Source organism: Fukomys damarensis, unplaced genomic scaffold (assembly GCF_012274545.1).
Source record: "Fukomys damarensis isolate Sample0158 unplaced genomic scaffold, DMR_v1.0_HiC HiC_scaffold_38, whole genome shotgun sequence".
Lineage (NCBI taxonomy): Eukaryota > Metazoa > Chordata > Mammalia > Rodentia > Bathyergidae > Fukomys > Fukomys damarensis.
The window spans coordinates 39,740,919-39,757,793 of NW_022900950.1; the positions used below are offsets into that span (position 1 = coordinate 39,740,919).

The following is a 16,875-nucleotide window of genomic DNA, read 5'->3' on the forward strand; positions in this document are numbered from 1 at the left end:
GGAAATCTTTGTTTTTACACTGCCAATCAATCACTTTTGACAAGTCATTACTACAACATCCTCCCCCACACACACCTAAAATTATTCTTGTTTCCAGCCTTGCATATGCTTTCCTTGTTTGAAGTATTACTTTTACGATCCAGGATTTTAAATATTGAAACTTCTATTTATTCTCAGCCATAAATTATCCTATTTTAATTTTTTAAATTACAGTGGTTTCAAAAAGATATTTTTGTTGTTAATTATTCTCCAGGCCTAAACTGTGATGGCTGGCCTAATTATTGCAGGTGCAGCCCTGAGCTTGGTTTATGATGATTGCTTTGATTTAGATCCAATGAAGGATTCACCTAAAATGCTTTTTCTTTTCAAAACCAGATAATTTAATATTGTGTCTCAATCGGTGCAAAAACCTCCTAAGAAGTACAGCTTTTGTTTTTATCTGTACCCTCCAACCCAGTCTTTTCTCAAAGTGAAAGCCATCTGAACGTCCAAGTGCAAAGATACAGTATCACTCACCACTTCCTGGTTAAAACCTTCCAAGGGTTGCATTTCACTCAGAACAAAATGACAACGTCCTTCCAATGACTTGGGGCCTATGTGATCTGGCCTTTGTGGTAACAACTTGGATGAATCTCACAAACATGATATTGTGCGAGAGCACACAAATACATACACACATGCACACAAAAACATACACAAAGAAATATAGTAATATTCTAAAACAATTTTCAAAAAAGGCAAAATTATGAAAAACTACTGATAGTCATTTATTTGGGGAGAAGAGTGGCAGGAATTAGAACTAGGTTTCTGGAATATGCACAATATTCTATTTCATTTTTTAAAAATTAGACTTATTGGTACTTTTTAGATATGTACAATGATCACAACCATGATAGGGAATTTGTACTTTTAAATGATATATCTTGATTTTTTTTCCTATTCCCCTTACCGCCCTTTAATCCCTCTTCCCCTCCTTATTTACAAATGCTTTGCTTCTTTTCCTTCTCTCTTCCTTCCTTTCCCCCTCCAATTTGAACTCTCCCTAGGTTCCCCTTCCAATTTGAATATTTTCTATTTCACAATGTCTTTTATCCATTTTGGTCCTTATAAACACTTTTGGTTTCTCACACCAGAGAAACCATGCAATATTTATATCTATGTGTCTGATTTATTTCACTTATGAGTATGGTCTCAAGGTGCATCCATTTACCTAGAAATATTTCAAATTTATCCTTCTTCCTGGCAGAGTAGTTTGCCACTGTATTAAAATTTTTTAATCTATTCACCAGTTGAAGGGCATTTGGGCTGTTTTTAAGACTTGCCAATTATAAATTGTGCAGATATAAACATGGGTGCACATATATCACTGTAGTATGAGGCTTTTAATTCTTTGGGGAAGATACCAAGAAGGGGAATAGCTGGGTCAAACAGAACCTCTAGTTTCAGTTTTTTGAGAAATCTCTACATTGATTTCCACAGTGGTTGCACCAGTCTATATTCCACTAACAGTGGAGAAAGGTTCCTTTTCCCCCACATCCCCTCCAGCATTTGTTATTGGTTGATTTCTTGATAGCAGCCATTCTTTTTGCAATGAGATGAAATCTCAGCATTGTTTTAATTTGCATCTCTTGAATGAACTTTTTTTTTTATGTTTATTTGCCATTTGTACTGAGAAGGTCTATTCACTTCAGATGTCCATTTTTGGACTGGGTCTTTAAATTCTGGGGGAGTGGGTTTTTGGTTTGTTTTTTTAGTTTTTTTAGTTCTTTATATAGTTTACGTATTAGGCCTTTATCTGAGGAACAGCTGGCAAAAGTTGTTTCCCACTCAATTATCTGTTAACTCTATCGGTGATTTCTTTTGCTATGCAAAAGCTTTTTAATGAGATCCCAGTTGTTCTTATTAATACCTCCTGTGTAATTGGGGTTTTGTTCATAAAGTCTTTGCCTACACCGATATCTTCAAGAGTTCTACTTATTCTATCTTCCAGGAGATTCAGATTCCACTAACTGGAGAAAGGTTCCTTTTCCCCCACATCCCCTCCAGCATTTGTTATTGGTTGATTTCTTGATAGCAGCCATTCTTTTTGCAATGAGATGAAATCTCAGCATTGTTTTAATTTGCATCTCTTGAATGAACTTTTTTTTTTATGTTTATTTGCCATTTGTACTGAGAAGGTCTATTCACTTCAGATGTCCATTTTTGGACTGGGTCTTTAAATTCTGGGGGAGTGGGTTTTTGGTTTGTTTTTTTAGTTTTTTTAGTTCTTTATATAGTTTACGTATTAGGCCTTTATCTGAGGAACAGCTGGCAAAAGTTGTTTCCCACTCAATTATCTGTTAACTCTATCGGTGATTTCTTTTGCTATGCAAAAGCTTTTTAATGAGATCCCAGTTGTTCTTATTAATACCTCCTGTGTAATTGGGGTTTTGTTCATAAAGTCTTTGCCTACACCGATATCTTCAAGAGTTCTACTTATTCTATCTTCCAGGAGATTCAGTATTTCTGTTTCAATATTTACATCTTTGACCCATTTCAATTTTAGTTTAACGCATGGTGAAAGGCATGGGTCCAATTTTAGTCTTTGGCATGTGGAAAGTTTTTCCAACACTATATAGTAAAGTGGCTATCTTTCTTCTAATGAAGTACTTGGTCCCTTTGTCAAAGATAAGGTGGCTCCTGGGTGTGTTTGGAGTTGTTTCTGTATCTTCTAATCTGTTTCAATGACCCTTGGGTTTGTTTTCTTTTGCCAGTACCACACTGTTTTTATCACAATACATTTGTAGTGTAATTTCAAGTCAGAGACTATGATGCCTTGCCTTGCCTTTGTTGTCCAGAATTGTTTCTCCTATTCTAGGTCTCTTCTGGTTCTAAATTAATTTTAGGATTATTTTCTCTAATTCTGTGAGGTATGCTCTTGGTATTTTTGCTCGAGATTGTATTAAATCTGTATAACAATTTTGGAACTATGGCCATCTTCACTATTGGTTTTTTCTACCCAAGAGTAAGGGATATCTTTCCATTTTCTGATATTCCCTTCTTTTTCAGAATCCATAGATTTCAACGTAAAGATTTTTTACTTCCTTTGTTAGATCGATTCTTCAGTATTTCATTTTTTTGATGCTATTGTGAAAGTTGTGATTTCCCTAATTTCTCTCTCAGTGAGTTTGTTATTTGAGTACAGGAATGCTACTGATTTTTTTAAGTGTTGACTTTGTATTCACCTATATGGGAAGAATTTCATTATTAAATCTAAGTCTTTTGGTGGTTTGGGGGCCTCCTATATTCATCTATGTAGAATATCATGTCATCCACAAATGATAATTTAACTTCTTCTTTTCCTATCTTTATTCCTTTTTTCTCTCTTGTCCAATTGCTCTGGCTAATTATAGTTCAAGAACTATACTGAATAGAAGTAGTGACAGTGGACATCCTTGTCTTGTTCGTAATTTTAGAGTAAAAGTTTTCTATTTTTGACCAATTAGCATGATGTTGGCAGTTGGTTTGTCATAGATGGCTTTTATCAAATTAAGATAAAGATCTATTTCAATTTGCTGTAGCGTTTATAGACCACATACTAGCTCATAGAAAATGCTTAAATGAAAAGGTATTAAAATTATCCCATGCATATTATCAGACCATAGTGCAATGAAATTGGAAATAGTAAAAGAAAGCACAAAAACTACATAAACACATGGAAATTAAATAACACACTCCTGGACAACCAATGGGTCACAGATGAATTAAAGAAAATAGTTTCTACAGTGTTTTATTTCTTGTCCTGGGTGTTGGTACATAGTTTAATCACTTTGTGAAATCACCAAGATGTATACTTAGGATATGTGCACCTTTCAATAGGTTAATTGCACTTCAGGGAAAATGGTTATCAGAGAGTTAATGGGAGGTGAGGAAATAATGCAAGTATAAAACAACTCTCTTTAGCAACTTTTTCTCTGAGTTTTCTTCTTTAAGGAGGTAGAGCAATTGCTAGAAGGAAACAATGTAGAATCAAAAGAGGGATTTTTTTTTTAAGAGAGAGATATTAAGCAAGTTTATTGTGTTATGGAATTGATCCTGTGTAACAAGAGTATTCAAGAGGAAAGGGAACAGTTGCTCTAGGAATGTTCTTGAGTAGTAAAGAGGGAATGACCCCAAGGTAGGAGTGCAGGGTGATCCTGGAGATATGAAGAGTACAGTTCTGCATGTCTCAATTGCCAAGGAGACCATTTGGTACACAGAAGGTGAGATTGACTCTGACATGTGAATAACTATGGTGGTAGGAGAGTGATGTGAGCAGTTTTGGACTTCTGGTGATAAGCAAATTAAACAGGCAAAGAAAGAGTGGCCTAGAGTGGCCTTTTAGGGGAACATGCACTATTACTTCTAATTACAGCCTTTACATTCAGCTGATAGTGGTGAGGAGATTGTGTTGTGACAAGGGGAAAAATTAATCGCTCTCTTTGTGGCTCCGTGTCACCTTTGGAGGAGAAGGAAGTCACAATCTCATAATGAATTCCTAGATATGAACTATGGAATTAAAGGTATGGATGCACATTTAATACCTTCATAGATGTCACCAAATAAGTGATATAAACATGTCTTCATATAATTATTTTTCTTACGTTGCCTTATAAAATGTTGTCTGTTACCTTTGCCCATTTTTCTCTATGGTTCTTTGTCTTTTCCCTGTTAATCTGAAGAGTTCTTTGCATATTAGGGAAAAAGCCATTTGACAACCAATTTTTTGAAAATATTTGTGTTGGGGTTTAATCACACTGGTTTGGGTTTTAGTATCAATCTTTAAAAGAAGTCATCCAAGTTTATAAAATTGTGTATCTTTTTTCTCTCAGGATTTTACAGTTTGTTTTTATAAGTCTATAGTATATCAGGAACTACTTTTGTTGGGTAAAATGTGAATACAATTTATTTCTACTTTTTTCTTCCAAATGGCTAGCCAGTATTCCCGCTGCAGTTTTGGAATTACTTTGCTTTTCCCTAGCATGCTTGCAATGCTAACTTTATCTTCTTCAGTTTAAAAAGTGCTTATGATTCAGCTCAAGAGGAGAACTCATCTGGATCTAGTAACACTCCATCAACCTAAGGACTTTTCCTTTTTCCTTCTCAGCACATCTCAACACTTATTCCATAGTTCTGAACTCTTGAATCTGAGGCTCCATTAACTTGAGTCTCTTACTATGTTTCTGTGTTCTTTAACACATTACAGTTCTACTTGGATTACTGACTGGAAATAGAAGAGTGGTCAGCAAATAATCAGGCCTCTTTCCTACTTTGGTTATAAAAATAAAAATTTATTACATTAGAAATTGGATAGGGATCTCGTAGGTGGCTTGGACAATAAAATTGACTCTCGGAGTCCTGTAGCCCATTACTCTTTTATATAATGGTGTGTTTTCCTTCTCCTGTCCATAAGTCCTTTCAATAGACCCATCATGAGCCCCTGATAAAACGATAGGGGCAGAAATGTTTGCACAAGATGAAGATGTTACTAAGAGAAAATCTAAATAAATCATCTAGCTTCACTTGCTCTTAGTTGGATTAAAATATAACTACTTTTGGAGGCTACACAGCTGGGCAATGCATTAATTTCCCATTAGCTTTGCTGTAAATAACACCTCTGATGTGTGAGTTAGAATACAAGTTGTCTAAGTTACTTTTCATGGACCTGAAGGGTGCTTTTGCTAAAAACACTGACTCTTTATTTGGGCCTGCAGATATCTACTGGCTGACTGGAACAGAATGAAAAAGTGGCATCTCTGGGCCAGGGATTTAGCTTAGTGGTTCCAGTGCCTGCCTTTCAAGCACAAGGATCCAAGTTTGATCCCCAGTACAAAAAAAAAAGTGGCATTTCTGTTTTCGTATTATCCGGTCCTCTTTGCTGTTAAACCTTTGGATCAGGTTCTGCTCACCCATGCATGGGACATGCTTTCTTCTACCCTCACTCTTATTCTCTTTTAGCAGCCCAAGTGCCTAAAGTCCTTCAGCCTTATCTTAAAGCCCAGACAAAGACACGAGGCCAGAAAATTTGCACCAGATGATGGTGCCAGCCATAAGAACTCAACAGTACCAAGAACAAGTTGACCATGATTGCCTGGTCCTGGTGTCCTGAATGTTACACAAGAAGTAAAACATATTTTGAAAGCATGTCCCTGGCCCATAGAAAATTACTGAACTTTAGCCCCTCCACCCAGGTCAATAAAAGCTTGTTTCTTCCTTTGTTTGGAAGTAGTCTGTTATATCAGGGCTGTCTCCCTTTAGCTGAAGCTCCATCTCTCTTCAGCTAAAGCTGCAATTAAAATCTTGCCTCTGTGTGCTTGTAATACTTGGCTCATTCTTGTTTCTATTGATTCTGTGCCAAAAGACCATCTTCAGTAACAAGACAATTTAGAACCACCCTGAAAATGGTTGATCTCTACAGATATTGACCCATGTTATATCCTTCCTTAAAGTTCTCTCTGTTCATATATTCAGTTCCAACACAATTTCTCTAGTAATATGATTGAAGATTTTAGCTGCCATTAGAAAGGAAGTCTATCAAAATCATTAAAATAAAGTACATGCACTAATTAAGTATTTCTCTTCTGAAATGTTCAAATGAATGAGAATCTCAATTGCTGACAATGCTAGATAAATGAGGCCTTACTGTTGTTACAGGTTAATGTATTTATTCTCTCCATAACCTTATATGATCCCACTTCACTTTTCTAAAAGGAGCAGTAACATTCACTCCCGCAGCCATACCAGAAACAGTATCCTCTGCACATCTACCATTCTGAGTGGCTTATTCTCTGCTATATCTGTTCTTACCTCTATTTTTCCTTACATCTTATTCCTCTGCCTACTTAACATCACCACTGATCTGCTTTCCAGTGTCCTTCACCCTTCCTGCTCATGTGTCTTCTCTTCCCTATAAAGCCAACATTCCCTGGGTATTTACAATCATGATCTCTTGCTCATTCCCTTGATTCTCTGGGCCCTAACTTCTCTGTCATAAGTGCATGGTGAGACCCCACTTAAATCTTTGCCAGTATGACACCAGAAGCCAAGCAGTTAAACCTGCCTAGAGAAAACACACAAACGATCTGACTGGCCTCACTTTAGACTCATGACTAGGTACTTCAAGAGAGTGCTCAGATGCATGTTAATCCTGTATTTCCACAGTTTATTCTCTCTCTCACTGTCCTAGAAAATTATTCAGAATCGCTTCTCTCCTCTCCAACCTTTCCTCACTCTTACCATCACCTCTGACACGAATACAGCATCTTTTCTTCTGTTCCCAGTGGAGGGCTATAGCTGCACTGGTTATACACTGCCCTGGCTCTACAGCCCTCTAGCTAGTCAGGAACATGGCTCCTGTAGATACACTCTGTTTTCTGCATTATAATTAACCTTAATCCTTCACAGGACAATTCTCCAACTGTATGCAGACATGTTGAAATTTCTATCTTAAGAACACTCTATTCTAACTCTATATGCCACCCCAGCAACTGTCCCATATCTCAATGCCTTCTTTGAAAAGAAAAAGGCCAAATGTAATACAAATTGTCTATTCCTGCTGCTTTTATCATCTTATTTCTTTCTCTCTTGAATTCCTCTAATCAAGCTGATATCCTCACCCACTCACCAAAACCATTATTTTCATTAAGTACTTTCATGGCCCATGATCCAACTACCATCACTGGTTGCCTGAAGCATGGATAGAGATTCTAGAGGTAGCAAGATTTACATCAGGTCACACACCTCTTCTGCTCTATCTTCTACTGGCTTCCACCTGGCAAGAAGCCTCCCAGAGGACTTCAGAAATCTACATTATCTGGCTTTCCATGTTACTTTCATTACTCTGCTCCAGTCCCATTATTCTCCCAGCTGCTCCCCGAATTCCTGGGGTCACTGCCACTCAGCAACTTTGCAGTCCATGCTACTTTATCTGAAATGATCCCTTCCCAGATCACTGTACTCTCTCATTTTAACCCAGTTTCTTTCAAATTCCAATTCAGTGTATCTCCTGACCTCCCTATATAAAACAGCATACAAACTCAATCCTGGCCCTGCTTCATCTTTTCTTTAGATTACTTATGACCACCTGACTTTACATTTTAAAGGAATATAAATATTTAAAGCAAAATTTTAAAATGGAAAAAACTAAATCCATGTCATTTGAAAATTAAATATATTTTCGGATACTCTTAAAATAGAACACAACATTGGCTCTTAAAAAGGGTAAAGGTACAAAATCAAATGTTTCTCCATGTATATAATTCATGTTTTCATACTCATAAAAGAATATGTAGAAGGAAATATATCAATCTGTTGTGAGTAGCTATATTTCCTCCTTCAAACAAGATTTCAGGGGCAAGATTTTTATTTTAATTTCTAAAATTGTTTTTTGTTCCAATTTTACATACCCAATTATGTTCATAGTATAAATTAAAATGTCCTTCAAAGGATAACAAGATACAACAAGTGAAAATGTTGCTTGTTGACACTGCTTGTGTATAAAAGTTCTGAATAAAAGGCAGGAAAGTGGAAATTACAAAAGAAAATTAATAGTGGGAATGTCAATCCTATATTTCATCAAAGAAGGAACAGAGAAAAACATGTGCAAAACAAGCATGCAAGCTAGTCCTGTTGGTGCATTCTTGTAATTCTAGCACTCTGGGATGCTGAGGCAGGAAGGTTGAGAGTTCAAGGCCAGCCTATATAGCTCTGTGACTAAGTGAGACCCTATCTCGAAATTTAAAAAAAAATTTTTTTTAAAGGGCTGGTTCAATCTTCAGTACCAAAAAATAAAAAGCAAACAAGTATAATTAACAACATATATATTGAGTCCGTCCCATGAGAAAGGTGCTATCCTTACCAAAATGTATGTATTTTCTCTATTCCTCAGAACAAACTTACAAGATAGGTACTAGCTCTACAGATGGGAAAAATGGGACTTGGAGAAATGATTGCTCAGACTCACAAGCCCTGTACTCACAGAGCCCCTGAGGCTAGGGATGGGAAGGTAGATGAGAAACCCTAGAGCTGGAGATTACCAACTCAGTTTAGGGGTCCTTAGTAACTCAAGAGTTATGCATAGAAACCACATAACTTGTATATTCTCTCCATAATTTAAAAAAGGCTGCAACCTGACTTTGGTGAAAGTTGTATGTGGTGGAGACTGGACAAAAATATTTCAAATAAAAGTTAGTGCTCTGTGGGATGGATAATCACAAAGAAAAAGAAGAAGCTTATGCAGGATCTTAAAACTCACCACCAACAGATAAAGAATCCAAACAGCTCCAAACACTGTTTAGGGTCCTATAGCTTGGAAAAAGTAGCATGAAGTGACACTGAAAAGCATGATTCTTTCTCCTTCTGTGCAGACAGTACCTTGGTGAGCAAACAGACTGCAGAAAGGGAGTGTGACAAGATAATAATAGGGACTACTGTTTGATGAGGATCTACTAGACGCCAGGAACTTTATAAACATTAGCTTTAACAGAATCTTTATAAGTTCTGGTTACTTCATTTTACAGAAGAGAAAACAGGTGCAAAGAGGTCAATAATTTACTCAAATATATACGACTCATGGGTGATGGAACTAGTCTATGCTGACACCACTGTGACTTCCAACTTCATGCTCCTTCCAAAATGCCAAGCTGCCTCTCATAGGCACATACTCATGAATGGGTAAGGTACTTAAGGTCCAGGGCTGAATAATGAGAAAATAGCTTTGGCCAAGCACCAGGTACTGATGACATAAACGCAAAACTGTACTCCTTACAAAGATAAGGTCCTGAGAAATGGGAGTAGAGGCAGCCAGGACTGGACCTAGGAGGAACACAACTGCCAATGGTTTTGTCTTCATTGTTTTTAAGTGGGAGCAGAATATCCAAGTGTAGACAGTTAAAAATAATTTTCAGCTGGAAGTCTGCCATGACTGGCTTGGTTTTGCCAATGGGATCTGATTAGCATTCTTGAGCTTTCATTAGCATTTGCAGGAAACACCCAAATGACACAAAGCCAATTCTAGGGGCTGAAATTTAACATTTTAACCCAATTTTTCTAAAGCAGTTAACCCATGATAAAATGCTGGCTAGAAATTCCTTTTTGTAAAACTATTTTAGGCCTCAACAAGCAAACCATTTACACAAGCACCTTTGTGTTCACTTCTGCCAAGCCAGGCCAGTGGATATGCCTTCTTATAGATTAATTTACATGATTTGTTGCTGAGATGGAGAATGGAGAGCATTTTTCCCAGCCTTGGCTGTACCAAAGCGAAGGTTACAAGTGCAAATCCTTAACATGATCTTCTTGTAAGTGCCCTTGTGCTGACACAAATCCCACCCTGGAGAGCAGACTTTTATGCATACTTTGTTGTAGGTTTTTCATTTTAGGGAGAACTGATGTGATACTAAGTATAAACACATTTTCTGCCAGTCATAATCCGTGGCTAGGTTTTTAAAAAGGAGTTAGAAAATCTCGTGGCCAGTAGTAATATTTATGTTGAAACTCATAGCTCTTGCTTCACAGCGTGAGGGCAAATAATGGTGAAGAAAGGAATTCCTTTCCCAACATATAATTCTTCTCACATGTCTCAAGAAAGCAAAGAAGTATACTGAGCTAAGAGTAATCTTGAGTAGTTCCTCTGTTGCACAATATTAGGATTAACCCTTTTAAAGTCCATCAATGACAAGACAATCTGTTTATATTCAATTATTTTTAAATACTATGTTTTGCTTCGAAAGAAAAGAACAGCTTAAGTGATACCTCACTTCTTTCCCCTCCCTTTCACTCTGTCAAAGGCTTAGGGCTAGCTGTGCATGATGACACAGGCCTGTAAACCCAGCACTCTGGGAGGCTGAGGCAGAAGGATCAAAAGCTCCAATACAAGCCTGGACAATTTTTTAATTTAGTGTAACCCTGTCTCAAAAAGAATAAATAAACAAAAAGGGTTGAGGCAGTGACTCAGTGCAAAGGCCTGAGTTCAATCCCCTGTAGCAGGGGCGGGCTAGGGCCACTTTTGCGTATCTCTTGACTCACTGACCCTACTGCACTAAAGAAAATTATAAAATTACAGAATGTTTCATTTAGCAAGGTATCTAAAAGCATTATTTGCCTAGTTAAATGTCACAAAAGGATAGTTCGATTATACTGCTTTATTAGGATAGCAATCAATGCTTCTACCACACTAGCTTTTTTTTTTTTTTGGTACCGGGAATTGAACTCAGGTCCTTGCACTTGCAAGGCAGGCCACCAAACTGCTGAGCTAAATTTCCAGCCCTACTAGCTTTTTTATTATAGTAAATAAAATCCAAATTAAAAAAAACAAGTAATTACTCTAGGGCTATGAATTCTATAAATTTTTCACCCCTTAATGTTTTATGAACATTAGATTCAGAAATATTAGAATGCCACACCCTGAGAAAACCAGTATGAGCCCAAAGCAAGGAAACAAATCAGTAAGTTTATTCTTTGTGTACCCACCCTAATATAACTAAGCCTGTGGGAAAGGTTTTCTACTTTTCAATAGTTTCTAGTTCAAAATTAAGTTCACTTTAGGTCTATGGGGAAAATAATCTGCAAGGTGCTTTCAATGATGAGACCTGTTGCAAGGGGTTTAAAAATGACAAGTCTCATAGAGATTACAGAATTTTTTCAGTGTGCTATTATTTTGAGAGACACAGGATATAGCCTAAAACAGTCAAAAAGGAGGTACAGCTCAGTGTTTTATATAACACCACCACTTCCAATACCTTCATAAAGACTTAAGAATACTTGGGGGAAGAAATAAGTGGAAAGAATTATCTGTTTACAGAGACTTTTGGGGAAGTATAATTTAGCAGATCACTTTTCCAAACAAACTGATCACTACAATTTAGAAATCTGTTTCCCTAAAGTTTCATCCAGCAGCATGCAAGCCCAACCACTTTTCAAAATGTGACTTCTAGTAACCCTTACTTTGAGAAAAAACATTTTTTAACTGCTTTACTAGAGTTGGATGAGTAAAATTCAGCAGCATACAAAAATACTATGTAATGTAATCATATCTGTTTTTTCCGGTTTTTTGTTGTTTTCAGAAAGAACATTATTCTGGGATGTAAAAACAACCTTGGAAATACAGAGATAAGAGGTTTCTCTATCTTTCATAGGAGTATCATGTTTCCATGGTGATGAAACTAGCCCTTGATACCCAATTAAGCAAGGTGATCCTGGGCTTCCTGCTTCCTCATTCTATGTACCAAGGAGACCAACAGAAGAAAAGAGAACCTGTGGTGTGCCTGACAGCTGGACAGAGAACTGCCAAGAGGCTCAGTGTCTAGAGAGATTTTGTGTCAGCGCTATTCAGAGAAATGACATATTGCATTTTCATTATTTTGCATAAGTGGTATCCTGCTTTGAAAAAAACCTTTAGAGTAATTTTATAAAATACAAAAGACCTAATAAAATTCAAAAGCAACTCCCTTATTGCAAGCAGTTTCCACTGCCATCCAGATAAACCACCTCCCTTATGTTTCTGAGCCCACTCAACACTGCCTGCATCTACTCCCACCTTTGAATTTCCCCACAACTGTTCTATTAATGGTATTTCTAACTTTTCTCAGCAAAACCTTTCTTCATTAGTCAGGATGGAGTGATGCTTCTCTTTCACCTGTCTACACTGCAGAGGGCTGTGCCTTTTGTGATTTACCCTGTGGCATGAGTCCTTACCCTGCATTTATTAGCATGTTATAAAAATATAACAGCAGCTCCAAAATGTAGCTGTGCGTCAGAATCATTCTATGCAGGTATCGGTGCTGTTCTAGAACTATGGAGTCAGAATTTCTGAAAGATAGTACGGAAATGTAGGATTTCAATAAATCTATAAATGCTGACAGGTTTGGGAGTCAAAGAAGTATGATTTTAGTTTATTTCTATTGTGCTTTTGTATTCCCAATGGGTACCAGCATCCAATTAAGTGCATGGGGTATGTTTAAGTAGGATATTCAATTATCTGCAAACATATCTGATAGTGTTACAATGCAGATTCCCTTATACTAGCCCAGGCAAGTCTACCAAATCTGATTCTGTGGGGTATGGCCAAGGAATTCATATTTAAGCAAGATTCCTATATAAGATATTCCTCTGTATAGAATAGCCACTGCCCTTTTAGGGTCAAACTGAGATCCCTACAGAGACTGGGCAAGTCACTTCAATGAATGAGGGAGACTGAGGGGAAGAATGACTGAAAGAAAACTGATATCCTACATGGAAGGGTAGGCATTTATTTCTTTGCCTGGATAGTTTGTTGCTATTTTGCCACAAAAGAAAATGATACAGTTCTGCCTAAGTTTGAATTTTTCAGAAACTAGAAAAAGGAGAAATTTAATTCCTCATAATTTTAATACACTATCCCCTCTGTTTCTAAGAGTTTCTCCTATGTGCCTGAGGTTTATGGTAATTTGCAATGCCATGTGTCATTAAGACCCTCACCAAGTTACTTCTTATGATAGATTATATAGTATAACTGAATTGCAGGGTACAAGGTCCTATTGGTCATCCAAGCCATTCCTATCATTTAATATTTCAAATCTCCTCCAAGAACTTATGATGCCAAACCACTTCATCTCTCTTCCAGATTGGCCTGCACTGCACATGTCCAAATATATTTTGGCAACCTCCATTAGAGTATCCTACCAATACCCCAGTGTGAAATGTTTCCAAATAAAATTTGTGTTCTTCTATTCCCCTTTCTTCAAGTGGTTTCCTAGTTGTCTCAGTAACATCAATACTGGCCACTGAAACCAGAAAAATGGTGTCTACCTTAATCCTCTGCCTTTCTTTTTAATCCCTACAATGAATCATTTACCAAGTTTTTGCTAAGTCTGCCACCAAAAGTGTAAAACCTGCAAGCCACCGCCTATTCTAGACAAGCTTTTCACATCCTTTTCACTGAGAAAATAACATCACACTGTCTTGTGACCAGTCAACTTGATTTTACAAAGAAAATCTTGCTCTTTCTCTATGGGATAAGGCCCAGCTAACCTTTTCTCTGGCTGAGGGTTGAGATGAATTGGAAAATTATAATTTATTAAAAATGGAATTCACATATTAGAACAGAGAAAATTTGCATGAAGTTCAGAATCATGGAACTAGCCTTGGGAGTAGGGAAAGAGTCAGCTTTAGCAATGGATGTGGTAGGCTCCCCTTCGTGCCAAAAGGTAAATGGAGAGAGAACAGCAAGTAGATAAATGTGTCCAGGGTCACACTCTCTACGTTCTCTGTTCAAGAATTGTTTTTACAGGCATCTCTTGTGGTCTACATGTTGACCTTGAGAGAATCTCATTAAAAAAAATCCCAGCAGCAATTGAGAACAGCTGGGATCACCGGCAGCACTTCGAGTGCTCAAAAATCCTCAGCCAGTTCTCTTCCAATGTCAAAACAATTACAGGTGAGACTATGAAGAATCAACAATCATTTACAATAAGCACAGAACCTTAGTTGGAAACTTTCAGTTCTTTCACAAAGTACATCAAAAAGTACATCACAAAGTATATCCACAGATTTCATCATTTTGACATCTTTAAAGAAAAGTTGTACAACTGAACAAGAAAATTATACTAAAGTAATTATTAAGCTTCTCAAATATCTAGTAAAATCAAATTACCTTCATAATACTACAAAAAGAGGGAACACATTTATTAAACACAACAAAAAAGGACTTTCAGGGTCAAAACTGAGCACTTTCTTTAAAAATAAAACATGTCTAAGAACATTTCAGGAAATATAAAACAAAAATTTTTATCCCATTTTCAACAGTTTTTTTTTTAATGTCACTAATAAGGAAGAGAAAAACAAACAAACAAACAAAAACAAGAGAGCAAAGATCTAACCGGTAACTAAAGAAACAAAGAAAATCTTGCCTATTAGCTATCATTTCACTCAAAGGATTGTGAAATGCAAAAGGAAATGCATCAATTTATTTGTGAGCAGTCAAGTGAAAAGGTAGACTGTTTACCTCTCAGTATTTTTCCAGATATCTAGTTTGGATGAAGAATAAAGAAACTCTTTAAGATATCAAATCTAGAAAAGATACTACCTAGAAATAAGTGATAGCAATTCACAGAGACACTAAAAATAAGAATCAATTCGCAGTATCTGTACTCAGCAACACAGAAGTATCAATGCACCTTCCAAATCAATCGTATCACTTCACCAAGTCCACATGGATCTTCTTTGTAGTACAATTTTTCACAAACTGTGGAATATTTTTGACAGGAAAAAAAGTCTAGGTCACCTAGGCCATTGGTTCTTGTAGCTCTCTGGTTGGGGGAGATCTAAGCATGTATGAAGATGAGTGAAAGTACTCTATGCTGCTAGCACTTTCACTGCTGGTCTTTGTGCCTAACTGCAAAAGCTTTTAGCACATTTATCAGAAGCCAGACAATCCCAGCTCTTTTGATATTAGATCTCAGGGTGCAGCTTTCAAAACCATCCTTTGTTTCACTCTTCCCGTATTGGTAAAATGCACCCAGCAGGTAGTCTATAGACTGAATTTCAAACAAGAGCTGTTAATATGCCCAAAACTGTTGCTGCAAGGTGGGGGGGATCACATTAATTGAATCCTGGCCCATTCTTACTCATAATGCCACAATTATATTTTCTATATAGTAAAATTATATGAAACAATCTGTAAAGCCATGGGAAATCTTCAGGCAGCTAAACTACAAGTTTTAAACCACGCAATTATTGTTATTAAAAACAATTATTTTCTCACAACAATTCTACAACAAAAACCATACAGAGTATATGTCAACAACTAAAAAATAATGTTATAAGCTTTTCTTGCATTTACTCTGGTCTTCCTGTTGGAATGCTGATAATCATTAGCAATACTGTTTTATCTGTAGATACCTAAAGTTCTAATATTTGTAATTTTCTTTGAAATACTTTTTCGCAAAGAAACAGGGAATGCAATTAATATGAGAAAAAGAAAAAATGGAAACACAGTCTTTGCAGATAGAGAGGGGTGGAGGGTTTGAAGGGAAGGCTGAGGAATGAGGAAAAAATAAGAACCAAGATGGATTATGTAAAGGTCCAAATTTCCAATGATGAATGTCACTATATTGTATACCTTAAATGTACCAATAACATTAATTAAAAAATATTTTTCCCAGCACGAACAAGGGGAAAAAATGAAAACCAAGACCTGTCATGTAAAGGTACAAGATCCCAATGATGAATGTAACTGTACTGTATAGCTAAAATGTACCAATAAACTCAATTAAAAAAAAATTTTCCCAAATGTTTTAGGGAAGGCCACTGTTATTCCAATTTTACAGATGTCATATGAAGAGAGTAACAGTGCACACCCTCACAGGATTGCTTCAGGGACTCATTACATCATCCACAGTAAGGACACAGAGTTTATGGCACATTACTGAGTGCTCAAAAGAAGTTAGCTATTATTTATATGTAAAATCATCAGCAATTATATTAAGGTTATCAGAAGTCCATTTTAAGAATATCAGTTTTGTTTATGACCAGGTTTTCAATAGACCAGGACAGTTCTTCAAAAAAATGAAAATTCCACCATTTACATATGCTGATCCATTTGCCTAAAATGCTCCTTCCCGCCAGCTCCTGACTGATCCTCATGCTCCACCCTACCTGGATAATTCTGCTTCTGTAGATTTTGGTTTAGACGTTTTTCCAGGGGCAAGCAGCCCCTGGAAGCGCCCATGTCTACATTATATTATATACCTATTACAATACTCTTTCTACATGCTCCAATCCATATCATAATAGTGTCCTTCTGTCCTCATTCCCATAACACTTTGTGAAGGCAAGGATCATGTCTAGCTTTCTATATTACAGGTAAGCACAATGGCAGAA

General features: G+C 36.7%; 1 protein-coding gene across 1 annotated transcript in view; it reads right to left on the bottom strand.

The window, feature by feature from the left end:
* Positions 1–16,875, bottom strand: part of Sohlh2 (spermatogenesis and oogenesis specific basic helix-loop-helix 2) — a 69,004-nt gene that overhangs the window by 9,336 nt on the left and 42,793 nt on the right. The gene's annotated exons all lie outside the window — the stretch shown is intronic.